The following is a 6,000-nucleotide window of genomic DNA, read 5'->3' on the forward strand; positions in this document are numbered from 1 at the left end:
TCAACTATTAGTATATTTGTACATTTGTTTATTTGTACGAGTCTGAACAGATACCAAGATAGGTAGTAAACATTTGGGCATAAACATTCATGTATTTACAAGGCACCTAGTTGTTAATTCGTCACAACATATATAATTCCTTTTAACTTCGCATATGTTTAATCAACCAGTTTAAAAGCATATTGAACCCTATTTATGTTACAGTTATATATGCATATCAGAAAGAGTAACTGAAGACATGTAGTAGTAGGTAACTGTGACATATTTTTTATATCATACTAACTTCAATAATTATAGAGGATGTTCATGACACCCTATATATCCTATAAGCTATTGCACGTCCACATATCAAAACTAATATGAAGAGAATTCAATGGAATTTCGCCTTATATGAAAACTTTTTGAAATATTTTCTTTTTCGTCCAGATTAAAAAAGTATAGTTAGCAGAATAATTGTAAAGACGCCAACATTTTAGAAAGAAAAGGAAATGTAGCGGTCATAGTACGATAAAATAAATGTAGCACATTTTTTAATGCAGCATGTAAAGGTAAAAAGATTAAAAATGGACGTACAAAACGCATGCCACACAATATTCTTGCAGGTTCCGTACAGCTTCTAATTTTGAAAAGGAATTAGTTTAATAAAGAGAATCTGAAACTAGCTCGATCTAATTGCATAGATATGGATTTTTGATCGGTCAAAGCAATTCCAAAAGCCATGTTGACCTTAGATTTCTTGTATGTCTTAAAGCGATTCTCGTAACCTAAAATGACGTTGAATGTAACTTTTAATTTTGTAATATGTTTATGCAGGCAATTATTTTCTATTTTTTCAATTTTACTAAGGTAGTGAAGCATACCTTAACGTGATCGCCGATTTCTGGTATACTTCTACCTTCGGTGACTTCCGTACGTAGAGCTTATTCGTATCATGATCAATAGCTTAGACATTTCACCGAATTTCATGAAGATACATCTCAGGAAGATTAACTCGACTTTAACATGAGTAGGTCACTATGACATATTGTTCACGCTTGACTTTTAAACATCTGTAATACATCTTTTTGTATTTCACTACAATCATCAAAACTGACATTTAAGGAATCTCAGAAAGACTTACTCAGCCATATCAAAAGCAGGTCAGTGTGAATCACTCTTCTTGCTTAACAAACGGTGCCACCAAAAGAAATTACATGCTTTACTATTTACTGTATAAAACATTGTTCTATACATCAGTTTGTCTTAAAAAGCTATATGTACTGCTGCAAAAAGTCACTATAACTACATCGCATGTTTGAATGACCTTTTATTTCTGAATGAATTTTCAAGCTTTGTCTCTAACTCTTATCAAACGTGTGAATAGATGTTACAGATCATGTTACTCTGGCCACCTTTTATAACTGTTTAATTTTGTCAACTCATTTGATCTTAAGTTTTACCAATGAAAGCTTCCATTTTGACATGACATTGTTTCTTGATGCAACTAAATATGTTATAAATTTCAGCGCCTAAGTGAGCCAATAAGACGAAAATAGGTCAATATAATGATTTGCTGGTGCTAAACTATCGATTTAACAATAAGTATTGTCATATTAACGTTTGCCTAAATACCCTTCACACCTAAAAAAAACACATTATTTAAATAAAAGTAGCTTACGTATATATTGTTTGGCACAAGAAAACTCAGTATTGATTTTGAAGTCATAGGGGAGAGGATATACCTATTTATACTACCATAAATCTGATTTATATGAAAAATTCACGTTTTATGTAGCTGGTGCAAACTAATCTCTTATTGGTGCATTTTGAAATAGTAGACTGAAGGCTAAGGTCAGTCTTCTGAAAACAGAAATTCTTTTTTATTTATTTAAAATTGCTCTGTGGCTGAGCTCAACCTAAATGTTTGAATATAAATTAATTTTGGTGCTTAAAAGGAACGCCTACATAGGTTGAGATAAAAACGTTCACGGTCAATGTTAAAACAAAATATTGAAGATGCATCTCCATTGTGAAATGTGGATTAATTATTTTACACTTTACACGTGACTAACGGAATATTTGAAACAATAATGGAATCTATTAACGAAGCATCAATGATAATAATATGTGTATTTATAATGGAGACAGTAAGATGGTCATTTCGCTGTTTCTTAAAAAAACGAAGAGAAAGAAAGATTGCTAATTTCCTTGCTTCCAAATAACCATACTAGTATTGTGTACATGTGGCTTTGAAAACATTTGAAGACAGAGCAAGCATAAACTAAGTGCCGGGACAATACTCAGTTTACGGAAATGGTAACTTTACTTTTATGCGATTCTAAGGAAGAATAACGTTATAATAACATGGACAAGTATCTTTCAATTCTTTATTGTGTATGATTGCTGTTTTTTATAATTGCTTTGTTTCTCCAATAGGCGGAATACATTCATTCAAATATGTCGTAAATGTGCATGTATGTGTGTACACGCTCTTATTTTCATCACTGTATACGTGTGTTTTGGCCATAAAATCTTTCGAATGTTGAATCTAAAACAATTCCGTATATTTCGAACAGACTATGCCTTCCCCCAAAATTGTATAATAGAATTTATAATCATTGTCTATTTTTACATTTACAACGCAGCCTGATAAAGCCTAAAGTAAAACACTTAAGGTCTTTCTCATTGAGTTCTGTACAATGCATACAAATATAACAGTTTAGAAAGTGTTTCATATGCAGTGTTTACACCCCACCCAGACACCCTTATATATATATATATATATATATATATATATATTTTATATATAACTTTGAGCTTTGGGTACCTTTGCCTTTAATATTTCCTGCAATTAATCTTTTATTGTTTACTAGCCTATATCGAACTTACACATAGTTGCTTTCTCTTACAATTTGCCTATTGTATGTCTTCTTTTCATTTTTGTTTATCATGGAGATTTCTTTTGATCATAATGTAAATACCCAAACCACGTAAAGTTTGTGTTAAGTGTCTGCTTCGTACGTTGCCTTGATGAATTTGTATACTTTTTCATGAATTTGTATACTTTTCATAAGTCTAAAACCCTGTAAATGATAACTTTTTTGTTTACACCGTACGTTCTACTCATTCATATTCAAGCACTTGTATACTCCCAGTGGCCATACATAATATCAAGTTTTTTTTATTAAATATTTGATCGTGTTTTCTATCAAGCTTTTAATACATGGCCATATTATATATGCTGTGTTAAATGCTTAAATTTCGAATGTGGAGTTTGTATGCCGTGCCCGTTCATAATAAATCACACTTAGCATTTCTCGAGCAATCGGGCGAGACATGGTTATTTAAACTGTTTGGTTAACGTTGTTTCCTGCATGGTCATGGTTCCAATCCCCAGAGAGACAAAGCTATCATACATGCCCTATATAATCAAACTTTCCACTTTCATATCCACAAATACCTACCCTCATACTTGAGCGATGTTAAAGTGAGATAACAATCGTGTTTTAACTATTCCGATTACAACTTTTCTGTAGGACCATGGGTCAAAAATCCTGAGGAGAAAAGTTAAGACTCTTGAATTAGATTCAGTAATATGTGTCCTCATATCTATACCCCTTTACCTTCCATTGACATCTCAATGAAGGTCAAGGTCATATTAGAATGAAACTATGTCTGCGGCGAGCACTAGAACAGGAGATATATATAATTCCATGAATTTTGCACATATGCACAATTGGAATATGGTATGCAAATGAATTGCAGAATAAACGCAAATGATATTAAGCAAGCATTGTGAAAGAAACATAAAACGCAAATGTCAAACACAGAATTATGAACAACAAAAGAAAACGGAATTAAACGAGAATGCGATTTAATAATGAATTTGTCAATCTAGTTATCTGTTTGTTTATGTTACCGATAAATGTCAATGGTTGAAACCCATGTTTACATGAAATCTGAGATCAAATTCCTTTGTTTTTTTAACACTAACAGACCTTTTGGCAGTACTTACCAAACTATAAAATTGTTCTAAAATTGTATTTGTACAATTTTGTCGAAAACGTTATTACTGACAAATTGTCTACCACTATATTGTTAGAATATATTGTTGAATTTATGCATTTTGCATTTTATAAAATACGCTTTTATTTTGTATTGTCCTCGGGCATTGGCATCGTAGAAACCACTTTAATGCGTACATTATTTCCACAGTAGTGGGTTTCTATGACATGTTTCAGCTGCCACAGATCTGGCTGTCTTCAGTTCATGTTTTCGTCTGAGTTCATTTCTCAGACACTCTACCCATGAGACATGCAGTTTGGTAATTGTACGCAGTTCTGAGCTTTACACAATCACAAAGAAAGAAAATCACTCTGATCTATACACTGCAGCTCGCTGATTTATGTTATAATGGTTGATTGAACAAACGTCAAGTTTACTCTGACTTGTATGTACTTTGCATTGGAATTCATGCATGTAATGGCAAGTAGAGACTCACGCAACCTTTGCAGAGCTAAATGAATTGACAATTGACAACATTTCGAGTTATATGAAATATGCAGTAAATATAGCCGAGACTTAGAAAATGACGATTTTTAAAACAAAACTCCAACAAAAAGAGTATGTATATTTTCACAAAAGAGAAGTTGAAAAAAATATAGGAACACAATTATGTGTATATTTTATACATTTTGTAATTTTGAAAATGCATCAATGATGCAGATACATTGAATCGTTCTATGTATGTGACTATGTAAGTAATAAATTTTCAAACGTTCGATATTATAGCTGTGTACAAACTTTGGAGCATTTTCAATTTAACGTTTAAGTTTGTTTTAACGAGTAATAATCACATTACAATCAGGCACAAAACTGATTAAATATGCTTTATTTTTTCAAATTGCAACTAGAATGATTACAAAGTTGTTTACAGTTTGTAAAAATGTTAGTTTTAGTTTCAAATTGCTACTAGAATGATTACAAAGTTGTTTACAGTTTGTAAAAATGTTAGTGTTAGTTTCAGATTGCTACTAGAACGATTACAAAGTTGTTTACAGTTTGTAAAAATGTTAGTTTTAGTTTCAAATTGCTACACAAATTATTTAAACAAAGTTCTATGCAATTATGGAAATGGTGCTTTTAAATTGCTACTAGAATAACTACAATAAAGTTTGGCCCAGTTATGGAAATGATGCTTTTAAATTGCTACCAGAATAACTACAATAAAGTTTGGCCCAATTATGGAAATGATGCTTTTAAATTGCTACCAGAATAACTACAATAAAGTTTGGCCCAGTTATGGAATGATGCTTTTAAATTGCTACTAGAATAACTACAATAAAGTTTGGCCCAATTATGGAATGGGGAATGCAAGACATTTACTATTGATTTTATTTAGATGCATTGACTTCACTCAATCATTGCCATCTAAGTAACATAAATGCAAATTTTGTAGAAATATTTCAAAATTATATCTGGTAAATAAAATGTTTATTTTATATATACTTTGATGTAATAAATGAATATACATAGAAATGTTTGTTATTGATGGCTTGATTAAACAGTACTAAAACATATACCCATTTGTGACTGATTTTAAAATAATTGATTTCATCTAGACATTCATTGGAGAAGCATTTATATATATATATATATATATATATATATATATATATATATATATATATATATATATATATATATACCCGCATACACTACTGTGAAGCCATAAATCTCCAAGAAAACAAATAAAAATATGGCAAACCAGCGGAGTTAGCAAAAGAAGGTATTTATCTTGATAATGAACAGTGGGTCACGTCACGAATGCACTAGGAGAAGCACCCGATTAATACATTTCGTGAGTACTAAATAACAGTATTGAAGTCATCTCCGAAATTTCTTTACATGTCTCATTCTCGAGAGAAATTGAGATTTAGTGACCATTTATGGAAATCAGTTAACAGATCGCGTTGATATAGACCGTTTCACAATATATCAGAACTTTGCCATCAATATCAT

At 31.1% G+C, this 6,000-nt stretch overlaps 1 long non-coding RNA gene across 1 annotated transcript; it reads left to right on the top strand.

Moving 5' to 3' along the window:
• Window positions 1-2,806: 2,806 nt before the first annotated feature.
• LOC149797297 (uncharacterized) lies at window positions 2,807-5,558 on the top strand. Its single transcript, XR_016421509.1, has 2 exons — window positions 2,807-4,976; window positions 5,040-5,558. It is a non-coding gene; the product is annotated as an uncharacterized LOC149797297 (long non-coding RNA).
• The last annotated feature ends 442 nt before the right edge of the window (window positions 5,559-6,000 follow it).

This window comes from Sinohyriopsis cumingii, chromosome 6 (genome assembly GCF_028554795.1).
Source record: "Sinohyriopsis cumingii isolate HCF-2022 chromosome 6, ASM2855479v2, whole genome shotgun sequence".
Taxonomy (NCBI): domain Eukaryota; kingdom Metazoa; phylum Mollusca; class Bivalvia; order Unionida; family Unionidae; genus Sinohyriopsis; species Sinohyriopsis cumingii.